This window comes from Antechinus flavipes, chromosome 3, assembly GCF_016432865.1.
Source record: "Antechinus flavipes isolate AdamAnt ecotype Samford, QLD, Australia chromosome 3, AdamAnt_v2, whole genome shotgun sequence".
NCBI classification, from domain to species: Eukaryota; Metazoa; Chordata; class Mammalia; order Dasyuromorphia; family Dasyuridae; genus Antechinus; species Antechinus flavipes.
Genome location: NC_067400.1, coordinates 519,063,311 through 519,089,633, shown reverse-complemented (window position 1 = coordinate 519,089,633; position 26,323 = coordinate 519,063,311). Strand labels below are relative to the sequence as shown.

Below are 26,323 nucleotides of genomic sequence, written 5' to 3'. Positions count from 1 at the left end.
TGTAAACATTTATATATACAGAGTAAATAGCTTCAAGGAAGTTAGGAAAGGCTCCATTTTAGGAGATGAGGTTTGACGGGAATTCGTTCAAGCTCCTTCTGTTCTGAAAAGGGAAACTGAGGCCATAGCACGGGAAGTGGCTTACCCAATGTCACACCATGGGGCCATGTAAGGGTCAGAATTCTCTGGCTGCTGTTTCCCCTACAGAATAGTTGTCCCATTTGGGGCTTTGCTCTGATTTGGGATTAATCTCACTGCCTTTCCCAGTAATGCTTCATCTCAACCTGGAGGTTAGCTTCCATTGGTATCTTGTTGGGGCAATGTTAGCAGATGAGGGGGTTGAAATAGATGATCTTAAGTCCATTCCAGCATTTTGACTTTGAGCCCACTCAGTGGCTGCTGATGCCTCTGCTCTGAAAATTGGAAGATTCTAACTGGAATTAGGGATGGGGAAGAATCCCCAAAGAGCTGGCAGCCCTCAGCAAGAGATCTGGATCTTAAGAACTTGGGCAAGCGGGGCCCACTTACAGCGGTGGCTGGAAAATCTCTGCACTGATATGGTAACTTATCCCTTGTAGTGAAGTATATTCTAGAAGAGGGTTTCTTAAACTTTTTCCATTCATGATCCTTTTTAGCTTTGGAAATTTTTACATAATTCCTTTTTATAAATATATATATGCATATATAGGTATATAAACATTTACTGATTGCAAATGATAACTCCATGACCCCATATTTAGTTATGTGACCCCATATGGATCATTACATAGATTCAGAATCTGAGCTTTACAAGGAATAGTCAACCTGTCAGATATGTGGAGAAGGGAAGAATTTATGGCTAAAGAAGAACTAGGCAACATGATATGGAATACAAAATGGATAATTTTGATTATATTAAATTAGAAAGTTTTTGCACAAACGAAGCCAATGTAGCCAAGATTAGATGGGAAGCAGAAAGTTGGGGGGGGATTTTTACAGCCAGTGTTTCTGATAAGGGTCTCATTTCTAAAATATATAGAGAATTGGCTCAAATTTATAATACAAGCTATTTCCCAACTGATAAATGTCAAAGAATATGAATAGACAATTTTCAGATGAAGAAATTAAAGCCATTTCTAGTCATATGGAAAAAATGCTCTAAATCACTATTGATTAGAGAAATGCAAATTAAGACAACTCTGAAGTACTAAACACCTCTCAGATTAGCTAAGATAACAGGAAAAGACAATGATAATTGTTGGAAAGGATGGCTGAAAACTGAAATACTAATACATTATTGGTGGAGTTGTGAAATGATCTAACCATTCTAGAGAGCAATCTGGAATTATGCCCAAAAGTTATCAAATTGTGCATACCCTTTGATCCAGCAGTGTTATTACTGGCTCTGTAACCCAAAGAGATCATAAAAACGGGAAAAAGGACTCATATGTACAAAAATGTTTGTAGCAACTTTTTTTGTACCATCAAGGAAGTGGAAATTGAATGGATGCCCATCAGTTGGTAAATGGATGAATAAGTTACAGAATATGAATGGAATAGTATTGTTCTATAAGAAATGATGAGTAGAAAAACCTAGAAAGTCCTACATGAAATAATGCTGAATGAAGTGAGCAGAAGCAAGAGAACTTGTAAAATAACAAGATTACGTGACAACCAACTGTGATGGACTTGGCTCTTCTCAACAATTTGGTGATTCTATATAATTCCAATAGAATTGGGATGGAAAATGCCAATTGCATCCAGAAAGAGAACTAGGGAGGCTGATTGAAGCATGGTATTTTCATCTTTTGTGGTTTTTTTTCTCATTTTTCCCCTTTTGGTCTGATTTTTTCTTGCACAACATGACAAATATCAAAATTTTTTTTAAAGTATTGCATATATTTAACTTATATCAAATTGCTTGCTGTTTGTGGGATGGGCTAAAGAGAAAGAAAAATTTAGAACACAAAGTTTTATAAAAATGAATTTTGAAAACTATTTTTACATGTATTTGGAAAAACTGTATTGAAAAAAATAATTTAAAAGAAGCAGCAGCAGCTGAGACCTGAGAAATTCCAGTGATTGGAGGGTGGTGTGGAGTAGTGGGCAGAGTGCTGGAGTTAGAATCAGGATGATCTGGGTTCAAATACCACTTTAGATCTATATTAGCTTTATGACAATGTACAAACTTATTAGCCTCTTTAGGTCTCATCTGCAGAATGAAGGGAGAGAAGGTGTGGACTAACAAGCTTTCAACCTAGGTCTTATGACTTGTTCAAGTTGAATAGTTCTTATGTGTCAGATCTTGAACTTGGGCATCCCTAACTCTAAGTCCAGCCTCTACCCTCTGCCCATTCTGCCACTGTCTCTCTTTAATAATAATACCTCTATGATTCATGTCAGTTCTGATGAACTTATGATGGAAAGAGACATCTGCACCTATAGAGATGACTGTGGGGACTGAGTGTGTGGATCACTCAGTATTTTCACCTTTTTTGTTGTTTGCTTGTTTTTTGTTTTCTTTCTCATTTTTTTTCCCTTTTTGATATGATTTTTCTTGTGCAGCATGATAATTGTGGAAATATATATAGAAGAATGCACATGTTTAACATATATTGGATACTTACCATCTAGGAGAGGGGGATGGGGGGAAGGAGAAAAATTTGGAGCACAAGGTTTTGCAAGAGTGAATGCTGACATATCTAACATATATAGGACTGCTTGCTACCTAGGGGAGGGGGTGGAAGGAGGGAGGGGAAAAATCGGAACAGAAGCTAGTGCAAGGGATAATGTTGTAAAAAAAATTACCCTGGCATGGATTCTATCGATATAAAGTTATTATTAAATAAAAAAAAAAGAGTGAATGCTGAAAATTATCTACGCATATATTTTGAAAATGAAAAACTTTATAAAAAATAATAATACCTCTAGTCTTGATGACTCACCAAGCACTTTCCTTACAACATTCAGAAAGGTAGAGCCTCTGAGTATCACTGACTCCATTTTACAGACAAGGAAACTGGAACTCAGAAGGGATGAGTGACTTGATTTAAATCATAGTCAGATAAATTGAGTCAGGGCAACTGAACTTGCTGAAGTTGTCCAACACTCTCCCTGTCATCCCACACAATACCACTCAGTCTCCCAAACTAGGATTTTAAATGTCTTTAAATGACTTATTCATCACTTTCAGGTGATGTGGTGTGAGGCTGGAGGCATGATGCCAAAATTTATTAGCTTTGTGAACCCAATTAAGCCCTCTCTGCCTTGATATCTGAGCATCTGTAAAATGGTGATTCAAAAAACATTCACACTCCTCTGAGAATTCTTGAGAGAAGCAGATAAAAGTGTGTGTGTGTGTGTGTGTGTGTGTGTGTGTGTGTGTGTGTGTGAAAATGCTATGCATCTGTCAAGAACTGGACAAATGAGGGTTATTGGGACAACTATTCCTCGTGGATAAAAATAAATAAATAAAGCAAGAACTCATGACATATCCATCTTCATTTCATTTCCCCAATCCCCTCCTCCTCCCTGCTCTCCTCTGGGTTTTGCCAACAACATTGTAATGGAGGTAGGGAAGGCATTAATCTTTTCATTTAGCCATGGAGCTGCTGAGACTTGAAGAGAACTGGCTGACCCAACGTCACAAACTCTTTCATTTGTCAGATAGAAGAGGGACCTGCTTCGCCAGATTCAAGCTGGCCTTGATCCCTACTATGGAATCATACAGGATCAGAGTACCTTGGGTTTAGAGCTGGAAGAAAACTCTCATATATTACAGGTGAACAAAATGAGGCACAGAGAAATTAAGTGACTTCTCCAGGCTTGCACAGCTACTAAACAGCTAAAGTAGGACCTTCTGATTCCAATACCACCAAAACTCCAGTGAGCCTCCATGATAGGGGAGGGTGTTGGTCTAGATCTTTGCTCTGCTACTTAATCAATGTAATAAACTTGGGGAAGAATTTTCTTTTTCTCTGAGGCTTCATTTTCCCCATCTTTAAAATCTGCTTTACAAGCCTCAATGATTTTTCGGGCTCTTTTTAGCCCAGACAATCCTTCCAACACTGGAATCTCTTGAGACTAAGGATAAGGCCTGAATCTTCCCACTTCAGAATATGGCAGGACTATGACCCTCGTTCTCTGTGACTCCCCCAAATCCTGCTTCTGTTGCTAAATGCCTGAACCAGACACCTTGCCAACCCCAAACTTCGCCCCCCTTCCCTGTGAGTGTCACTTATGGCTGGCAGCAGCAGGGCTGGGTTTTCAGGGATCTGAAGCTTAAGAGTGAGTTAATTTAAGGCCAGGGCACATTAATTCTGCCTCCCACCTATAGCAGGGAAGATAAGATTCATAGCTGACGTGTCTGGGACTGTGTGAGGGAGCGTGTGCGCATGTGTGCCTGCCCCTGTGTGTGTGCAGGCCTTCTGAGGAATAATTCAATTGCAGACTTAAAGATTAATTTTTCTGGCAAGACAGACGAGAAGGACAGTGAGCAACATCTTCCCTCTCCTAATGCAATTCCTCCTCACGCCTGAGGGCCCAGCCCCGGAAGACCCTCCTTGAACAGCTCCCTGCACAGCTGCTGCTGGGACTCTGGTTGTGGGAAGGGCAACAGCTGTGTTTAGGGCCCTGGGCAGGTGAGCTTGGGGAAGGGAATACTGGGCTCACACAGCTGAAGGGGACCTCTGAGGGCAGGAAGGCATGAGTCAGATCCATGACTGGACAAGAATCCTGCTGAAGCATCCCCTCCCCCCCCCCCCCCCACACACAGCCATCTCCAGCCTTCCTTTTATCCACACTTTCAAGGATGGGGGACCTGCTCCCTCCTGAAGCCAACCCATGGTACTTTTGGACAGCTCTCCGAATTAGGAAGCTTTACATCAAGCCCAAATGGCATCTAGTCCAGCCCTCTGGATAAACAAACAGAATAAGCCTTATCCCTATTCTACAAAAGATCATAGATTTAGAACTGGGGGGTTGGGGGGGGAAGGAATTTAAAGGGTTTCTAGTCCAACCCTGTCATTTATTAAAGAAAGTGAGGCATAGGAGTGGGGTAGGAAGGGTTTGAAAACCACTTGCCCAAAGAGGTAGTTTAACATTTTCAGATAGTAAATGACAGGGCCAGAATTGGAACCCAGAGCCTCTGCCTCTAAATTCAGCATTCTTTCTACTTAGTCATGATGCTTCCTCTCATGAAATACCTGGCAATAGCTACCATCTCCTCTCTTCTCCAGACTAAATATCACCAGCTTCTCTTGAACTGATTTTCAAATGGTACAATCTATAGGCCCCTCTCTCACTATGTATTAATGTATTGTATGTAATGTAATGTGTATTATTACAGTGATAATAATTCTTATAATGGCTCCTCTCATTTCTCTGGCACTTTAAGACTTATAAAGTACAATCTTTACGACTCTGAGAGATCCCTCTTTTATAGAGGAAAGAAGTAAAGTTTCAAAGTGTAAACTGACTAGCCACTTCTTGGTCACCAGTTCCAAACTGCCCACCTTATTCCCTGAATTCTGCCTCTGGAACCATCTTAGTTCCAAGGTATGAGCTTTTGGCTCAGAACCATTCCATAGATCTCCATACTAGGCATACAATTTCTACTTATGTTGTCCTTTCACACTAGAATGGAAGTTCCTGAGGGCAGAAACTGACTTGCTTGCTTGCATTTATTATTTTTAACTTTATTTATTTTTACTTTTAAATTTAAAAAAAAATTATATTGCTTAAATAAGACAATTCTGAGGGTACCACTACACACCTCTCAGGCTAAGATGACAGGAAAAGATAATGACAAATGTTGGAAGGGATGTGGGAAAACTGGGACACTAATACATTATTGGTGGAGTTGTGAACTGATCCAATCATTCTGGAGAGCAATTTGGAACTGTGCCCAAAGAGCTATCAAAATGTACATACTCTTTGATCCAGCAGTGTTACTACTGGGCTTATATCCCAAAGAGATCTTAAAGAAGGGAAAAGGACCTGTATGTGCAAAAATGTTTGTGGCAGCCCTTTTCATAGTGGCTAGAAACTGGAAATTGAATGGATGCTCATCAAGTGGAGAATGGCTGAATAAATTGTGGTATATGAATATTATGGAATATTATTGTTCTGTAAGAAACGATCAATAGGATGAATACAGAAAGTCTTGGAGAGACTTACATGAACTGATGCTGAGTCAAATGAGCAGAACCAGAAGATCATTGTAAATGGCAACAACAAGACATGATGAACAATTCTAGTGGATGTGACTCTTTTTAACAATGAGATGATTGAGGCCAGTTCCAATGATTGTATGATGAAGAGAGCCATCTACACCCAGAGAGAGGACTGTGGGAACTGAGTGTAGATCACAACATAGCATTTCACTCTTTTTTGTTGTTTGTTTGCATTTTATTTTCTTTCATATTTTTTTCTTTTTGATTTGATTTTTCTTGTGTGGCAAGAGAATTGTATAAATATGTAAGCATATATTGGACTTAACACATATTTTTTCTATGTTTAACATATATTAGATTACTTGCCCTCAAAGAGAAATTGGAAGAGAAATTGGAACACAAGGTTTTGTAAGGGTTAATGTTGAAAACTTATCCATGCATATTTTGAAAATTAAAAAGCTTTAATTTAAAAAACTGCATTGCTTGTATTTGTAATAGTGTTTAACATTTAGTAAGAATTTAATACTCTATCCATCCATCTGTTTATGCATCCAAATGATTCATCTATCTACCTATCCATCCATTTATCCAACAATCTAACCATTTATGTATTTATGTATATATCTATCCATCCATCCACTGACCTATTTATCCAGTTATCAATCTTTCTACCTATCTACTTATCTATTTATCTATCTATCCATTCATTCATCCATCTACTGCTTCATCCATTTATCCATCCATCCATCTATCTATCCACTTATCTATCCAATCATTATCTAGCTAACTAGCTAGCTATCCATACCTATCATCTATCCACTCCTCCCTTCCCCCCTCCAACCATCCATCCATCCATGCACCCCATTTATCCATTCACCTATCTTATATGTTTGAAATGCATCTTCCTCCTGATAGCCTCGTGAGGAAGGGAATGCAAAGATGATCATCCTAGTTTCTTATTACAAAAGTATTCATTTCCCTAGTGCTTAAGGTTTACAAAGCATTTTTCTTCAAGCCCTGTGAAGCAGAGAACCTAAAGATAATTAAGCTGCTTTTACAGCAAAGAAAACTAAATCTCAGAGGGATGAAATAAAGCTGCTCACCAGCACACAGTTAGTTGGGAAAAGGAAAGGGGAGGGAAGGAGGAAGCGAGAACTAGATTTTCCTAGCACATCGAGGAACTCATTTGATAATAACTGCTAAATGAATGGATTAATGACACCATCACTCAGTGGCCCACATTCCCTGGGTCCTGGGAACATGGCCGGTCTCCTTCCAGGCAGGGCTTTTTCTTTTAAAAACAACAACAGTCCCAAACACCCACAGACCAGATGTCTGAGGCCTGGGGAGGGTAACAAGGCAGGACCTATCTGGAAAAAGGCCTCACTGGAAAAAAATTTAAAAGGCCAATAAGTGTGTGAGGGACTGCCTACCCGCCCCACAGGGCTTGTAAAAAGCCCAGGGAGAAAAGGGGCATGTTTATCCAATCCCAGTTCTTCCTCTCCTCTCCATGAACTCTAAATGCCGATTCCGAGCCCTGGCTTTTTAAAGGGACCTGGCCCTTCCTTCCCCCATCAGTATTTCCAACAGTCAGCCAAAGATCCAGAGCTTGGGAGGTCAGGACACATGGATTCTTTCCATGTCCTTCTCCCTCTCTGGGCTTTAGTTCCTTTATCGGTAAAAAAGGTGAGATTGTACACATCCAAATGAGAAAACCCATAAGACTAAAAACAGGAAGAGCAGAAAAGGACATTAAAATATGACACAGAATAGACATAATGGGAGGAACATGAAAAAATATCAGTGTTGAGAACAGTGCAATCAAATTATGGGAAATAAAATAAAAGAGGAATTAAATGAACCTCTATAATGCAGAACATAGGCTAGAGCTTAAAGTGGTCTTGAAATACAGAAAAGAGAATTTTAGAGTTGGGAGGGATCTTAGAACATAGAATGTTAGAGCTAAAGGGGGTTTTGAACAGAAAGGAGAATGATACAACTGAGATTATATATAGACTAATTCAACCCTCTTCAATTACAGACTGGGAAACTGAGGCCCAGTTTATGGCTTTGTATATATAGCTTCTCAATACCCAGATGAAATTATTATCCTGCCACCTCAGTCTGGCCTCTAGCATTTTCAGGAAGCCTAGAAAAATAGTGAATTCCCAAACACAATCAGCTCCCAATTAGTAAAACTTCTGTCTTCCCTCCCCACTTTCTTTCATTTCTATTATTTTGAGGGGGAAAACTGAAGTTCAGGTAGTCCAAAATGAAAATTGGTCATTCAGAATATTTTTACTTTGCTTGGAAAACCAATTTTTGTGGCCCATTTAGGTGAACACAGGTAGGCAACTATATGGTATAACAGATAGGCCTGGAACAGGAAGACCCAACCAAGTTCAAATCCCTTCAGATATTTATGAGTTGTGTGGCCTCAGGCAAGTCATTTTATCTGCTTATCTCAGTTTCCTCAGCTGCAAAATAGAGTTTAGTAAGAGCTCCTGGTTCTCATAAACACAATGGGCTGGAACTTAGGGACAAAATAATACAAATATAGAGTCTCTCTCACTGATTTGTTATATGACCTTAGGTAAGTTAATTCTTCATTCTCCTTAATACCCTCACTTCCCACTTTCTTTTTTTTCTTTTTAAAAGCTTTTTATTTACAAAACATATGCATGGGTTAATTTTTCAACATTGATCCTTGCAAAACTTTCTGTTCCAAATTTTCCCCTCTTTCCCCCATCCCCTCCCCTAGATGACAGTAGTCCAATATATGTTAAAATATATATGTTAAATCTAATATATGTTTACATATTTATGCAGTTATCCTGCTACACAAGAAAAATCGGATCTAGAAAGAAAAAAAAACCTGAAAAGGAAAACAAAATTCAAGCAAACATCAACAAAAAGCATGAAAATTCTATGTTGTAGTCCATCTCAGTTCCCACAAGCCTCTCTCTGGGTGCAGATGGCTTTCTTCATGACTGAACAATTGGAATTGGTTTGAATCATCTTATTGTTGAAGAGAGCCACAGAACTGATCATTGTACAGTCTTGTTGTTGCCGTGTATAATGATCTCCTGGTTCTGCTCATTTCACTCAGCATCAGTTCATGTAACTCTCCAGACCTCTTGGAAATCAGCCTTCTCATCATTCTTACTGAACAATAATATTCCATAATATTCATATACCACAATTTATTCAGCCATTCTCCAATTGATGGGCATCCACTCAGTTTCCAGTTTTTGGACACTACAAAAAGGGCTGCACACACATTTTTGCACATGTGGGTCCCTTTCCCTTTTTTAAGATCTCTTGGGATATAAGCCCAGTAGTAACACTGCTGGGTCAAAGGAAATGCACAGTTCAACAACTTTTTGAGCATAGTTCCAAACTGCTCTCCAGAATGGTTGGATCCATTCACAACTCCATCAACAATGTATTAGTATCCCAGTTTTCACACATTTCTTCCAACATTCATCATTATCTTTTCCTGTCATCTTAGCCAATCTGACAGGTCTCACTTTCCACTTTCAACCTTTAAGATTTCTTTTGAGAAACTTAGCAAAAGAAATTTTATAAAATCAGTCCAAGGCTGACAACAGACTCCTTAAAGGCATCCCTCCAGAGATGTCCCTCTAACACAGCATCCACCCATTAAAGATTCCTTCTCAGAACTTCAGTGATCAACCAATCAACTAATATTTACTAAGAGCCTACTACAGAGCAGGCACTATGCTAAGCACTAGAGGAAGAAATTTACAAAAAAATAAAAATCAAGTTCCTGCCCTTAAGGAACTCACAATGGCTTTAACTATGCTGTCATCTAGACTACTCTTGGTGAATGATCCAGTTATGTTGTTGGGACTTTAACAAATCAAAATTCCAAATATACTATGTTATGTGTGTCATTTTCTTAATTATCAAGCCAGCCACTCCCCAAACAAAATGTTATTAAGCACCTATGACATGCTAAGCACTCTGCAAAGAAGGCTGGGAGAATTGGGTTCCAGATGCAGTTTTGTGAATTGCTTCCTATAAGGACCACAAGGAAATATACTCCCCGTCTCTTTCCCATAAAACAAGAATTAAGTAATCTTTAAGCCTCCTGCAAGCTATAAGATTATGAGATTAGAAAAGTGTTGCACTGCAGCAGAAAGGGCAAAGTTACAAGATTGAGTTCAAATCCCTTCTCTAGCAACTTCCTTCATGTATGATGTCCTTAGGAAGGTCAACTCATTTCTCTGAGACTCTGTATACAGCCTGTTTGTAAAATGAAAATTTACTTAATTCCTATCCCACAGGGATGTTGGGAAAAGCATTTCATGTATCTTAAAGAGCTAAAGAAATGAAAATTATTACTAAGTCTACGATTTCTTTCTGGGCCTTAGTTTTTTCTTTCCCTTTACTCTCTTCCCCACAGGACCAGTGTTAAGATAATAGAAGCCAAAGTTAAAAGTGTAAAGTTATATATCAACACTAGATTAACAGCATTCCTGGTACATGCATATTTGCAAAGCCACACACAGAGCTACCTTATCTCTATCCCAGGGAGACTAATTATGAGGACAGCTCTGTAGAACTGGCTCTGACCCAAACAGGAGTCCTTCTGCCTGTAACCAAGTGTAGACACCGTCAGGAGGCCTGAGGCTGGAGCCCCAGATAAGGAGAAGTCAAGGGGCCATATCTCTAGGACACCCTTCATCAACTCCCACCCCCTTAATCTGAAGTCTAGATGGACCATGTCAGCACTCACAAAATGTCAGAGATAGAAGAAGGGACCTTAGGGCTGAGAATATCAGTGGTAGAAAGGTTTACAAGATCATTTGAAGGGGGAAGGGAACAAGCATTTGTTAAGCACCTACTATGTGCCATGTAATATGCTAAGCACTTCATTTCATCCTCACCATCACTCTGGGAGACGGGTACTGTTATAATAATTTCTACTTTATAGATGAGGAGATTGAGGCAGAAAGTGGTGAAGTGACTTACCCGGAGTCACAAGCTAGGAAATAAATGTGTGAGGCCATATTTGTATTCAGGTCACAGAGCCAATAGCTTTTTGAGTACCAACTCCTTTTTTTTGGAGAAGGGAACTGAAACTTGTTGAAAAATAACAGGTACTAGCTTCATCCTTTGTTCCTATCTTTCTAATATGAAAGGAGTGATTCCTTCAAGGTTGCAAAGCTGTGTAGCAATAAATGCCAGAGCTGATCTCCCACTTTTAAATATGATTTTCTTCCCATCAGAGCAAGAGCAGGCCTCTCTACCCAGAGAATCGCAATGGTGAAAGGGAATCCAAAGGCCATAGAGTCTCATTTTTAAACCTGAAGCAGAATTCAATCCAACCCACATAGGGGCAAGCACACACTTTATAATCTCCCAATCAAGACTCCACTTGAATTGTGCTGATGGGGAACTTATTACCCTCTTATACAACCTTTTCTGCCATTAGAACAGCTTTAAGTTTTAGCAAGTTTTTCTTTATAATAAACCTTCATCTTCTCCTCAGTAACTCTCCTCATTTTGGTACTACTTTTCAGTGGAACCAGGCAAAACAAGTCACATGCATATTCACCAGACAGCCCTCAAATGCTTCCATTTAATTCAACAAATATTTATGAAGTCCCCTTACTATGGGGAAGATGTAAGATTTCTTATAAGAGAGCCTACAATCTGTTTTCAGATCTCCACTGATGGGGGCTCTCTTGGTGACTCTGTATTAATCAAAGAAGTTGCTTTTTAGAATATTTTTTATACAATAGACTAAAGGTGTCCCTATGTCCTCTTACACTCTAACTCTCACCTGCTTTTAGCTGTGTTCTTTTGGGCTACACAGAATGTAGCTGTCCCCCTCCCCATATATGGATCTTAAAGCAGGGGGGTCCCTAAATAACAGGGCTGAGGGCCTTCTGAGCCAACTCTCAAACTTACCTGTAGGAAGGCCTGTCCCAGCTGTTGTCCAAAGTCCCACTGCTCACGGGCACCTCCTCTCCAGGGGGCAGGGGGACCTCACAGGCAACACTGCAGGGAAACAAGAAGACAAACATCAGTCAAGTACTGCCTGCCCAATCAGAATGACAAAAGCACCCAAATCTCCCCAGCACTCCGCCACAGAGACAACAAAGCACAAACCTGAGTGGCAGACGAACCACAAAGGCAGCCACACACCAAACACACACTGCACTGAGAAGACAAATGCACCCAGGGTCCAGCCAGGAGTCCAGGGTGCCAGCATCTCCTTGCTAGTTGTCGTGCTCATTCGGGGGAGGGTGCAGGACCCAAGGGCAGGAGGAGAGGCTGATGTTTATGTCCCAGCTTTCTCCAGCTGTTTGCAATCGGCTTCTCAGGCTAGCCAGTAAAACCAACTGTTACATAGCTGCCCTTGGACCCAGACAAGGAGGGGAAAGGAGGCAGGGGGAGGAGAAAGACCAGGAAAAGAAACTAGGAGAGGAAAAATCTGAAAGAAGAATTGGAAGAAGAGAAAAAGGAAGCAGAGGGGGAAGGAGGGAGGAGAAGGAGGAAGAACTGGGACACTGCAATTATATTAGTAAGAGCACGATGGTGGAGGATAGCATGTGGCTGACTCATCGGCAGCTCTGGGCCCCCTCACTCTCAGAAAACCAGGGTGAATTGGGGCAATGGGGAACCACGACCTGCTCCCACACAAAAAGGGGGAGGGAGAGTGGGGCCCAGAACCCCAAAGCCCCAAGATGGGGGTCCCTCTGCTGAGGTGTCTTTTGCAAGGGAGTGAGGGCAGGGGAGGGAAGGGTTGCTCAGAAGCCCTGTCTGTAGGGCTGGTGGTGGGAGGAAAGGATGGTGGTACCCTGGTCTTTTGAAACTTCAGACAGAAACAGAAAAGAATAAGGAAAGGGGAAACCCAGAGGCAGCTGGAAGACACACCCAGGAAGAGACAGGGAACATAGATAATCAGAGGCAGACCCTCCGGAGGTACGTGGACAATAAACCCAGAGCTGAATATGGACAAAGAGATAGCCTAAAATGGGCAGAAATGCTTGAGAGACAAGAAGGACAACAACCATGGAGGTAGAGAGGTGGATGAACAATAAGCCTAGAACCAGACAGAGCCATGTAGAGATGGATGAATGTTCCAGTTAAAGGCTCTAGAAAGTAGATGGGCCAAAGATACTCAAAGGCAGGACAGAGAAGAGAGAAAAAGTACATGGAGCCTAACCTGGCCTTTTCTCAGGGCTTCTGGGCCTCTCAGCCAGATTCAGAGATGGGTGCTCCTGGGAAAACAGGGGAACCAGGACCTCTGAAATAGGGATGAGCCCAGGTTCCCACCTCCTCAAGTTCACTGCCTGCAGGGCCCGTCTGAGAGTCAGTGAGTCAGCCAGAGGAAGCCCTAGGCACCAGACAGGAAACAACCCCGTTCCCCTCAAACACCCCACCTCCCATCCTCATGCCCAACTACTGATACTTCCACCTCCTATGGTAAAACAAAATTTAAATGAATAGCCATCAGTGCCGAGCAGGAGAGACTGCAAGGCTGCTTGTCTGCCTCACCTTCTAAGTAGGGCTCCAATCCCATCTGCTACATGAAAACCTATCCCCAAAAGGCAAAAGACCCATCTTTAGGGCCCAGCTCTGCTACTGACTCAGTGTAGAATCCCATGCAATCCATCAATGAGCACTTATTGTAAGAAAGCAGTTTTTTTGTGCACTGAGCTAAGTACCAGGAATTCAATGACAGAAGGAACATAAATCATGCTGGCCCTCAATGAGCTTAGATTTTTCTGAGTGAAACAACCTGTATAAAATATAGACAAATTGTAAATGTGGTAACCTTAAAGGAGACAGCACTAGTAGCTGGGCTGCATGTAGGGGAGATTAGGAAAGACCTCCAGAGAAGTGAGTTTGAGCTAAATTCTGAAGGAGAAGAGGGAATCCAGGAGATTGAGGTATGGTGGGAGAGAGCATCCCAGGCAGAAGAGGGAATAACGAAGTCTGAAGGACCATGTCAGCACTCATAAAATGTCAGGGATAGAAGAAGGGACCTTAGGGCTGAGAAAACGAAGAATCAGTCTAGCTGAAAGAAACTCTACCCATGTGAGTGTCAATAACATCACAGAGCCACTGAAATCTGGGGCAGAGAATTTGGAGGAAGGTAGATGTATTAAGGTGTGGAGAGGTAGACACCTAGCTCATCGGAGAAAGGAGGTATCCCAGAAAATCCTGACAGTATCTGCCTCTATATACAAATATAAGGGATAGCTTACACACTCTGGCTCGCTCTCTGTCTCTCTATATGTCTCTGTCAGTCTTCTCTCTCTTTTACTCTTTTACTTGAACTCTCCCTCCTTCCCTCTGTCTCTGTCTCTCTCTGTCCCTCTATCCTTGTCCCTCAGTCTCTGTCTCCTTTCTCGCTCTCTCCATCTCTGTCTCTCAATTTCTTTGTGTCTGTCTGTCTGTGTGTCTCTCTCTCTCTCTCTTTCCATTCTCATCACACACACATAAGCCCCTTCCCCATCTTGGCTACCTCCTCTGGTTATTCTCCATCTTATCACCATCCTTCTTAAACTCTCCTGGAACTCAGCACGATACTCCAGCAAGCTGAAGGGAGGAGTGGACGAGGCACACAATTTGGATAGAGAAACCGGACAGCCCAATCCAGTTCTTACTCTGTAAGACTCACTATGAAGAGTCTGAAGATTGAAGACATACAAGAATTGTGCATCAATATTTAAGCCTGGCCACAGAGATCATTGGCTTCCCGTCAAGGGAAAACCAATTACATCTGAGAATGGGATGCTGTCCTCACCAGGGGGCTCCCCATCCTGGCAAACAGGTCCATTTGTAAAACAACAGTATCATATGTTTGTTGCTTGAGTAATCTAAGCAAATCACAACGTCCCGGGGTTTCTTCCTGCTATCAAATGAGTGGACTGGACCAAGTGATCTTCTAGAAGGTCTCTTCCACCTCTAAAGTCCAGAAAGTCACCAAGGATGCTTGACATGAGTGATGGACACTAAAACTATCCACTTACCAAGAAAGCTGCCTAAGCCAGCCAGTCTTTCTTGCTTGGGGGCCAGCTCACCATCTACTGTAGAAAGGAAATGGGATGTGAAGCTAAATGCATGGAATTAGGAATTGAGTAAAGTGGTCTCAAGCTTTGGTACTTAATTTAACATATAGATCTGAATAAATCAGTATCTTTGGGCTTCAATGTCCCCATCTGTCAAGTGGATCAAATAATCTCCAATAAGAAACCATTTCATAGTTCCTGGGGTGGGGGGAAGATGAGAAGGGAGTAAGCACTTATATCACATCTATTATGTGCCAGTTGGACAGCTAGGTGGCAAAGTGAATAGAGCATTGGGCTGGAGTCAAGAAAACTCTTCAAATCTGCCCTTAAGACACTTACCAGTTGTGTGACTGAGCAAGTCACACCTTAAACCTGCTTATCTCAGTTTCCTCATCTGTAAAATGAGCTGGAGAAGGAAATGGTGGACCACTCCAATATATTTACCAAGAAAACTTCAAGGGGACCGCAAAGAGTTGGATATGACTGAAAACGACTGAACAACAACGGAACACTATGTGCCTGGCACTGCATTGAGCAATCTTTACAAATAACTTTAAAGTGTAAACACAGAAAGCACCAAGTAAATATTTGCTATTTTTAATATTCTCATTTGATCATCACAAAAACCCTGGGAAGCAGGAGCTATTATCCCCATCCTAAAGATGAGGAAATTATGACAAACAGAGATGGAGTGTCTTCGTCCAGGTCACACAGTATCTGAGGTTGAATTTTAATATAGCTTCTCCTCCTTCCAAGCCTACTGCTCTGCTCACTACCAGCTGCCTCTCCTGGGTGATGAGCATCACTGTACAACTATTGAGGGAAGGACTGTGTCTAAATCTCTAGGAGCCATACTCCTAATAGGGCATCAACTACCTGGATAGAAGGAGCTCTCCCCAAGCTGTCTTCCTTGCTAGATTTTTTTTGAAACCCAGAATTTAACCTTATATCCCTGTTAAGCGTTTATCACTTAAAAAAAGAAAAGAAAAGAAAAAAGTTAATGCAGGACTAAGATTATATTGAGAAGCAAAGACATGAGGAGGGGAGACAACAGAACACTACGATGCTGCTCTCTTCCTACCTGACTATCCTACAACTGGAATATTGGGCTGTGCTGGTGTTTTAGGAAAGCTGCTAATAAATGGGAAGATATCCTCACAGGGCAACTACCAGGACAGTGAAAGGCCTAGGGGTCATCAAGACATTCAAGTAGCAGTTAAAGACTCTTGGGAAAGCATCCCTGGTGGAAGATGATGTCTGTTTTTGGAGTGTTTGAAGGCCAGTGTTTTGAACAAAGAGCTAGCTTTTTTTCTGCTTGGTCCCAGAGCTAGGAGCAATGAGTGGACTGCAGAGAGGCAGAATTGGGGATACACATAAGAAAAACTTCCTAACTATTGCAGCCATCCAAAAATAGACGAGGTTGACTTGGGAGATGGTGGGTTTTCTATCCCTGGAGTCAGTATGTAAGAGGCTGGATAAGCACTTCTTACAACCATCATCAAGGAGAATTTTGGTGACAGCAGAGTTGGGATAAGTCTAAGGCCCAACTGTGACACTGGAACTCTCCATGGGCTATGAATCAGGAGCCAGCACCTTAATAAAGACTAAGAATGTGCAGCCCTTGAAAGTTTGACAGGTGGTTTCCAGATGTGATCTCATTTGGTTGATTACAGAACCCACACCTGGTGGTGCTCTGGAATTCTCTAACATATCCCCAAGGAACCTCAGCAACGTAAACGTCCACTTTAGATCTCACACCTCATCAGTACCCTCAGCTCCTGCTCTGTCTGAATGGAAGGAGGAGCAATGAGATCTTCCCCAAAGCGCCATTCAAGAAGGGGAACCACCTGGCTTTTCATTTCCCAACTGGCTGTACACCCCAGGTACCTCCCTTCCTCTCTCTCCCACCTTTTTTACTTTCCTTCAGGGTATTGTCTTTCCTCATTCGATTGTTGAGCAACTTGAAATCAGGGGTGTCTTTTTCCCCCTCCATATTTGTATCTGCAGAGCTTAGCATAGTGACTAGCACATAGTAGGCATTTAATAAAAATTTACTAATTAACCCAAAGAGACACATAATGGGAATACAGAGGAAGCATGTCTTCAATAACAACTTTTTGGAAAGTGGCACAAATGACATCATCAGGGACAATCAATCAAAAATCATTTATTCAGTTCCTATAATGTACCAGGCATTGTGCTAAGCAATGAAGAGACAAAGAAAGGCAGGGGGGAAAAAAAGCCCTGCCCTCAAGGAACTTACAGTCTAATGGGCAAGATAATACATACATGCCGAAGGGGAAGGCTCTATCAGATCACTCATGAGAGCAAGGGATACTTGAGGGGCAGCCCAAGAAGCATTCATGAAGCTTTAAAATGCACTCAGACTTTTGGGACATCCAGCATTCCATCAAAGGAGAGAAGGACTTCCTTGCAGTCTGGGTATTAGAGAAATGATAATATAAATAATTGCTATCATTTATGTGACACCCTATGTAAAGCACTGCACAGAACATGCTCTCATTTGACCCTCATAACACCACCCAGTGAGGGTGGGGTAGTTTGGTGACCTGTCATCATCCTATTATAAGAAAAGTCATTGGTCCTTTACACAGAATTTATACTCAAGACTTCATCTGTTTCTGAGAATGACCCTTGTGAGGAAGGAATTGTTGGATCCCCATTTTCTGGATAAGGAAACTAAAGCCAAGGCAAACTGGAGTCTTCCTCTTATCACCATACCAACCATACGGAGGAGGTTTGAAAGAGTTGGGGTCTGGCCAGGTAAGAGAAGTACCCACATTGATGAGTTAGAAGGCAGAGCACTGGACCTGGGAGCCAGGAAGATCAAATCCTGCTTCAGCTGTGTGAGCCTGGTCAAGTCACTCAGTCTCAAGGTCATCATCCGAAAAATGAGAATAACAGCGCTTTCTTCACAGCATTGATGGGAGGGTCAAATGAGGCAACATACATAAAATGCTTTGGAAAAACCCTAAATCAATACATAAACGCTGACCGTGGTTGAAGTCATAGGTCCAAAGTGCTGAAAAACAGAGATGTGGGGGAAGAATGGCTACATGGTAGCAGAAGAGAAGGTCAGGAGGCATTTGGGGATTATTGTATTGATCAAGAGAAAGAATCTTGGTTTAGCATTTTGCAGTAAATCACTGAGGGTTGGATCTAACTTAATCCAGGCAAGAGTTGGTAGGCAGCCAGGAGTAGTGGACAGACCAGCTGATTTTAGAGCCAAAAGTAGGTGGAATCCCACTCCTGACACATATTAGTTATGTGACACTCTGGACAAATCACATGTATGGAGAGGGTGGCGTTTAGGATTCATATTTGTAAATATAATAAAACTCCAACTATTCTTGGTCTACTAGTGGTAACAAAAACAGGCTGGAATTGGGCACTGGAGTTGTAAATTGCCCACCTTCTGCCCTAGGCTAACCCAGCGAATTGTCCGCTTGCATAGCAGAGTGAAGCCCCTTACCTAGGAAATGAAACACAGATCCAGTCCCCACTTCCAACATAACCCACAATAATGATAGAGAAAATATCTCCCAATTCCTTCCTGCATTAAGGCCAGCACAGTAATTTTCTCCTAAGAATTTCTGAGTTAGAGAACACAAGATTCATGATTAGTTCCATTTTATAGAGAAATAAACTGAGATCTATCAGATGTGGGAAGAGATTTGGCCTTGACCCAGGTTCCGACCGAGAGTCTGGGGCTTTTCTTCAATGTGACCCTGGCAAGTGATTCCCACAAATTCTGTTTGGCTGGGGAAGCTGTTTTGGTCTCTCCACATGAACAGGGGTGGTTCCCTAGTTCTGAAAGCTGGCGGACACTTCAAACATAAACAAAGACACCAGGCTATAAAACTGGCCGCTTGTCAGCGAGGCGGTCCAAGTCAGCCAGTCTTTCTGGTCTGCTTCATCCAGATGTAACTGGGCTGAACGTTTCGTCAGAACGAGCCACTCCCTGAAAGACCTTTGGAGCCAGCCCTGGGCCTAGGAGTCACGGCCCGGCCCTACCACTGACTTGGGCTAAGCCATCTTCTGGGCCTGGGATTTCCATGCAAAGTGAGAGATCCAACCCCCCATGAGAAACAGGGGAAACTCGTTCCACTTGGCTCCAGAGGGGCAGCACCCAGGGCAAAGCCTCAGAGCTGCCAAGGGCTCCTGCATAAGGAAAAACTTCTTACCAAGGAGAGCTCTCTCAAAGTGGACCAGACAGCCTCCAATTTCTGAGACCTTGGGCAATCCCTCCTTCTCTCCGAAAACCAGTTTCCACATTTGTACACACACTCACTCTCTCTGTCTCTCTCTTTGTCTCTGTCTTTCCATCCCTCCATCCCTCCTTTCCTCCACTTCTGTCAGTCTATATTCTAAGCCCCCGGGCTCCCTTCCTAATTTGCTCCCTCTTGTGTGATCTTGTAACTCACTTTCTAGATCTCAATTTAGACCCTTGTAAGATCAAAGATGGGACTACTAAATTCCATTTAAGGTCCTTGCTAGTTATAACATTTTTTAAGGCCCATTCCCCTCTAAAATTCTGTTTCCAGGATCCATCCAGCTCCGTCATCTAGGCTCTGAAATCCTTCCCCATTCTGACATTCTATGACCTAAAATCTCTCCCACTTCTGAAGTCCCTTACAATTCCAACATTTAACTCCACCCTAAAATTCTGCATTTCCAAAGCCCTCCCAACCCATCCTCCTGGCTTGTCTCCTAGCTCTGACATCCTAAAATCTAGGGCTTTAACATTAGGTAGGTGTTCCAAGGCCCCTTCGGGTTTGGACAATCTGGAGTTTTTAAAATGCTCAAGCTCTCTGCCCATATCGCACAGAGCTGCCTCCTAGTGGGAGGGATGCTGCTCAGTCAGGGGAAATGGGCTGGGTGTGGGTTTATTAGGAATAAGGATGAAGGGACTTGACAACTTTTGAAGGTTCTTCCCTCCTTCCTCTCCAAGTCCCCCACCCTTCTCTATCCCATAGCATCTTTCATTTACTAACCTCAAAAGGATTTTTACAATTAATTCTGCTTTGTGGTCAGAGAACCTAAAGCCTGTGCATCTCAGGACCCACTGAGTCACTCTGTGGGGTGACTAGCCCCAGACACTGGCTGAGCTCAGGGCATACCTGTGCCTCAGAAGGTCTGAGGTATTCATAGCCATAAAATAACACATGAGTTGAAGTTCAATCTCCTATTTTTATCATGAAATCTAAGGGCAGAAGAGTGAACTCATTTGTCCAAGGTCACATGGAGAGTTGTGTCAGAGTAATAACAGTAAGTCAGGGAGCCTGCCTTCCAGGGCAGCTCCAGAATATGCCGTCTCAAAACAAAATCATCATTCTCTGAAGATGATATGATAATATTCTTAGAGAATCCTAGAGAATAAATTAAAAAAACTATTAATTTTAGCAAAGTTGCAGGATACAAAATAAATTCACATAATCATTGGCATTTCTTTATTGTTACCAACAAAATCCAGTAGCAAGAGATACAAAGAAAAATTCCATTTAAAATAACTGTAGATAATATAAAATATTTGGGAGTCTCCTTGTCAAGACAAAGGAACTATATCAACTATATCTTTTGCTATGCAGGGTGACATTACTATTTCAATCATTGGATTGGTTCCATGTAACTGTTAAGCTCTTTGAGTACTAACCTAATCTGGGGGGCCGCCTGAGGAGTTGTCTCCCAGAAATGGTGCTCTATAAGGGTAAGGGACAGGGCTTTCCCTGAGACCAAAGGATGTTGGAGTGTAAGGCTGCCTCCTAGCTCTCTCTGCCCTCTTACTAGGGAGTCTTCTAAAGATAGACAAAGGCCTTTCTTTGGGGTCCCCCTTCCAAGCCGTGTCCACAGTGTAGGTCCAGGCTGAGTTGTAGCCAAACTAAATCCCCTGCTCTTAACTCTCACTCCTTGTGGAACATCTTTCCTTCCTAAGTTGCTCCCTAACTAATGGATCTGAGAGGGAGTGCCCTCCCCTTCCCAAGCAAGGAGAGAGCTGAGCCAGCAAATCTGACTGAAGGAGGCTTTTCCCAGAACCCAAGGCTAGTACTGGACTTCCTTGGCACAGGAAGTCATTCCTTCCTCCAAAACTATGCCCTGGGAAGGGGAGGAAGAAGGGAGGAAGGGGGGAGGAGAGACAGTCCATAGGCCAGAACCCTTTCAAACCTTCTGCTTTGAGGGAAGAAGGAAGGGAATCCCACCAGCCTGACTCCCTGCCCCCCCCCCAAGTTGACCCACACAGACACTACTCCAATCCTCTCACCTTCTCTTTCCACCCTTTGTACACACTAGCCTCCTCCATGGAGCAGGAAACCTGAGACCTTGAGTACCACTACCACTAGATGACTATCCCTGAATCATTATATATTCTCCAACAAGTCACTTCCTCCTCTATATAAAAAAAAAGTGGGAGGAGGTTGGACCAGCTGATCTCTAAGCTCAAATATTCAGCAAGAAAGGAGAGAGAGAGAGAGAGAGAGAGAGAGAGAGAGAGAGAGAGAGAGAGAGGAGACAGAAAGAGAGAGAGAGAGAGAGAGAGAGAGAGAGAGAGAGAGAGAGAGAGAGAGAGAGGAGAAAGCGTGCCCTGCTCCCTTCCACTCTAGTAGATGACCTCAATTCCTCCTTTTGGAAACTCGAGGTCCCCCAATATGGATTCTTCTCAGCATCCTAGGATCTAAGGGTGACCCTCATGCCAAAGCCAACCCTGACAATTATACCCTAAACCATACCCCCATCTATTGCCTTGGCAACCTGTCTCCATTACTCATTCCCTGTTCTCTCAGACATCTTTGAACCATCTCTCTCCAATGGTTCTTACCCCTCAGCCTAGAGATACAATCAAGTCTCCTTAAACTAAAAGCCTTCTTTCCTTTTCCTTGTCATGCCATCTAATTACTGTGCTCACTTTCCATCCCTTCACCGCTATTCTACCAAAACAGAAGCCCATCCTCACTGTCTCCATTTCCTCATTATTTACTTACTCAGTTCTCAATTCTTGCTTGCAGTGTGGCTTCCAATGCCATCAGTCCACAATTGTCTCTACTAACTTCATTATCACTAAATCCAATGGATTTTTTTCAGGTCTCCGTCACTTTGTCCTTTTTGCAGTACTGGGATACCTACTTGATACCCTTTCCTCGCTTGGCTTCCATAACTCTAGTCTGTTGTGGTTCTCCTCCTGCTTCTCCAACTACACCTTCTCTGTTAAAGAATCGCATAATTCAAAGGCCATAAAGTCTGATGTGATTCTAAGAGATCCCTCTACAACCTATGCAAGGGGGCATTTAGTCTTCATTGAAGACATCTGCCTTCTGAATGTCTGACTCCAAATCTAGCCTTTTTTACACTGTACTACTGACTAGACCTTAAACTGGAGCACTCTTTGTGGTCCCATTCTTGTCCTGCCTCTTTTTCTGGGCCTTTGCTAATGGTATTACATCATCTCTGGATTGGACTCTTTACCTCATTCCTCTTATTTTCATCTGCTGCAATTGCTTCCTTCCTTCCAAGTCCAGCTCAGTAGAATCAGGAGAACATTGTACACAATAAAAGCAAGATTATGTGATGATCAACTATGATAGATTTAGCTCTTCTCAGCAATGTAGTAATCCAAGACAATTCCAATAAACTTGGGATGGAAAATGCCATCCGCATCCAGATGGAGAACCATGGAGACTAAATGTGGATTGAAATATACTATGTTCACCTTTTTTTGTTGTTTGGTTTCCAGTTAATAGCCATCCACAGCGCTCTGATAAAAACAATGAATTTATTATAATTTACAATGGGATTATCACCAACTACAAAGATTTGCGAAAGTTTCTGGAAAGCAAAGGTTATGATTTTGAATCTGAAACAGATACAGAGTCAATTGCTAAAGAGGAGGAGAAAAAATCTTTTAAAAAAATCAATGATGAAAATTATCTCTATTTGTAATTGGGAAAATAAAATACTGTTGAATAAAAAGAAAGAAATTGGGGCAGCTAGATGGTGCAGTAAATAGAACACCAGTCCTGAAGTCAGAAAGATCTGAGTTCAAATATGACCTCAGACACTTAACACTTCCTAACTATGTGACTCTGGGCAAGTCACTTAATCCCAATTGCTTCAGAAAAAAAAAAGAAAAGAAAAAAAGAAATTTCAATAAAAATCACAATAAAAGTCACAAAATTGGCTCCCATCATGAAGCCTTCCCTGATGTCCCCTGGTAAAAGGAAGCTTGTCCTTCCCTTTCTCACAGCTCTGTCTGAATCTCTTCTCTGAGGATATTCTCTCTGGTGTTCCTTTTCCTCCATTATTATAAGCTCCCTGAGAACAGGGCTGCCTCTTATATTTGTACTCCTATATCTAGCACACATCTTTAACATGATAGATATCTAGCAAATCTTTCTTGACTTTAGGGCCTTTTTCAGCTCTTGTACTCAGTTCTAATGTTTTAAGACTGACACCCAAGGACCCTTTCCCTCTGAGGAGCCCAAAAGATCCCCCCTCCCTCTGGGACTTCCCATTCTTGGCTTAGCCAAAGCCAGCTCTCACTCTCTCAGACAGTATTGAGGGCAGGAGCAGGATGTGGAATCTGAGGGGAGAAGGACCAAGGCAGAGGAAGAGCAGAACTTGATGCCTGGAGCCAAGGAATAAAGAAGGGGAATAAGTGTGCATTATCCAAAACTGTTACACACAGCACATGTAACACTCTGGGCGAGCCACCCCAGAAACCTGGATCTTTCCTTCCCCACCTCGGGTCATCCTAGGATACAAGTATATGGCCTCTCCAGGCCTAGCTGCAAAGGCTGAGCGGGCCTTTGTAAAACACCTGCATCCCTAGTCAAAAGGTATGAGAATCTGGTGAACTAGGGATCCGGGGCACATGCAATCACATCATCCTACTTGACAGACACGACCTTTCCACGTGCAGGACGCATCATGATGATATCTCAGGGAAGTGCTTTGGAGAGAGACTACTGGGACTTTCTGTAACTGGTTCTGGCCAATTAGCCTGGTGGTAGGCGGGACCCAGCCCAGTGGATCAACTCTGGAAGTAAGAAAGAAGGGAGGGAGAAAGAAAGGGAGGAAGTCACACAACTAGTGAGTGACTCAGTCTGGATTTGTACTTAGTGCTCTATCCACTGCATCAAATAGCTAATGGGACCAATGATATAAACGAACATATTGAAGGAAATATTTATATATTTGTTCTTGCTATCTCTTTGAAAAAGCCACTATATTAAGGAGCTAAATGGGCCTGAAGTGCCCACACTCTGAAAGCGAAGGAACATAATCAGTGGGATTTAAGTCAAGAATAGGCCAAAGAGATATTGTTAACCCCTCCCCCCCAAAGGTTACCCTGGACCTGAGGGGGCCTGCCTGGTTCTGTAAAAGTGATCCCAGGCAGACACTGGATAGATCCGTCAGGATGCCGTGGGAATGGACATTTCCAAGGTCACAGATGTGGCAAATGGCAGGGCCTAAGTCCTCCAGGTCCCCTGAACCCCAGTGACTCACAAGATGACCTTTGTTTTCTTCCAACTCTGAGATTCTTTGGAAATTACTTCATTCTTCCAACAAACACCTACTGAATACATACTGAGTTCTTAACTAGGAGAGAGACAGAGATAGAGATGAACTGGCCTTTGACCCCTAAAAGTTCAGTTTTAATAGGAGAGGACATGGAAGGGAGAAAAACAAGAAATAGACACAAATACCCATAATGTTATATAGACTGTGAAATGAGCCTCAGAGCTGTGGAGGTTCTTGAGGGTGTGGGAAAATCAGAGAAAGGCTCTTCAGGGGAGATGCTGCCTCTGTTGGGCCTCAAGTAGAAATGGGGAATGATATTCATGGGGAGAGGGTAGTGGGAGATAACAGCCATTATTCCTGTCTTTATAGCACTTTAAGGTTTGTAAAGCATCTTCTCCATTTTACAGATGAGGCAAATAACTAGGTCTTGCAAATAAAAGAACCAGTACTAAAATCCAACTGCAGCTTCTCCTGACTCTGAGCCCAATATTCTTGTCTGCTCTACTATCCAGATCAGGCAGTGAAATCGGACGAGGTCAGATGCTCCAGTGAGCTCTTCTTATGCCATCCGTACCCCTTCTAGCACTCAAAAGAAGCAGAGATTTAGTAAGATGCCAACCCAGAAGTAAAGAAATCTCAGGCAGCTGCTCTCCCTGTCTTGCACCAGAGAACTGACATATCCAGGCTTTCTCCTGATTTCTGATTCCCCATCTGATTTCTTTTGGGGTCAATGTCTAATTTCTTTCAGACTCTGGGTGGGAACTCTTGGGGTATGTAATTTTGTGGCGGCTGAGGAGTAAGAGGAAGGGGAGCCCCAGAAGTGATAGTAAAGGCGTCCTTTCAAGACAAAGTGACAGAACTCTGAAGACCCATTCCCAAGGAACCTCCAGGACTCTCCCCGCTTCATGGATGGATTGGCAAAGCAGCCGAGTGCACTCAACATCGCATCGCACAGTTTGTCAGCTACTCCCAGAGAGAGTGCGGTAGTAGCGACAGCACTGGACCCAGGGGGCAAACCTGGGTTCAAATTTCTTCCCAGAAACCTGTGAGTTCCTGGGCAAGACAACTGACCTCTCTGGGCCTCAGTTTCCCATACCTTCCAGTTTTGAATCTTGATACTATCCTTCCCCACACTCCCACACCTTCTTTGCCAAGGTTTCTTACTGAATTTCCTCCTTTTCTACCCCCGACTTCCCTATTGTCAGGGGACAAATGAGGCACTACATCCCCAACTCTCTGGTTTAGATTTTCTGTCCAGGCGCTCTCACTGATTTGTTCTGATACTTTGAAGTCTCTCTCCAGGTCTTAATTTCCTCATTTGTAAAATGATTCAGAGAGAGCTCCTCTAAGATTACTTCCAGCTCTGACTTTCTGTGTTCTAAGCGCCTCACACGTTCTATGGTTCCTTATAGCTATAACACTCTAAAATTCTGATTAAAGTCCCTTAATTTGATCACTCTGGCCCCAGAGTCCACCTTGTCCCCAGGAAGCCAGACAGGTACAGCATGTCTAAGGTTCAAACTCCAGCTGCTCCCTTCCCACGGTAGAGGTCTCATTTCCCAGGGGGAGGGGAAGGCAAGTTGA

The 26,323-nt window shown here is 42.6% G+C and overlaps 1 protein-coding gene across 3 annotated transcripts in view; it reads right to left on the bottom strand.

Annotated features, from left to right (window-relative positions):
• GDPD5 (glycerophosphodiester phosphodiesterase domain containing 5) overlaps positions 1–26,323 on the bottom strand; it is a 175,752-nt gene that overhangs the window by 107,155 nt on the left and 42,274 nt on the right. For 2 of the 3 annotated variants that reach the window (XM_051987088.1, XM_051987090.1), the window contains exon 2: positions 12,093–12,182. The gene's annotated coding sequence lies outside the window, so the exon portion shown is untranslated. Of the gene's footprint in view, positions 1–12,092; positions 12,183–12,293; positions 12,843–26,323 lie in introns of those variants that run through there. The other variant, XM_051987089.1, reaches the window with a different exon arrangement.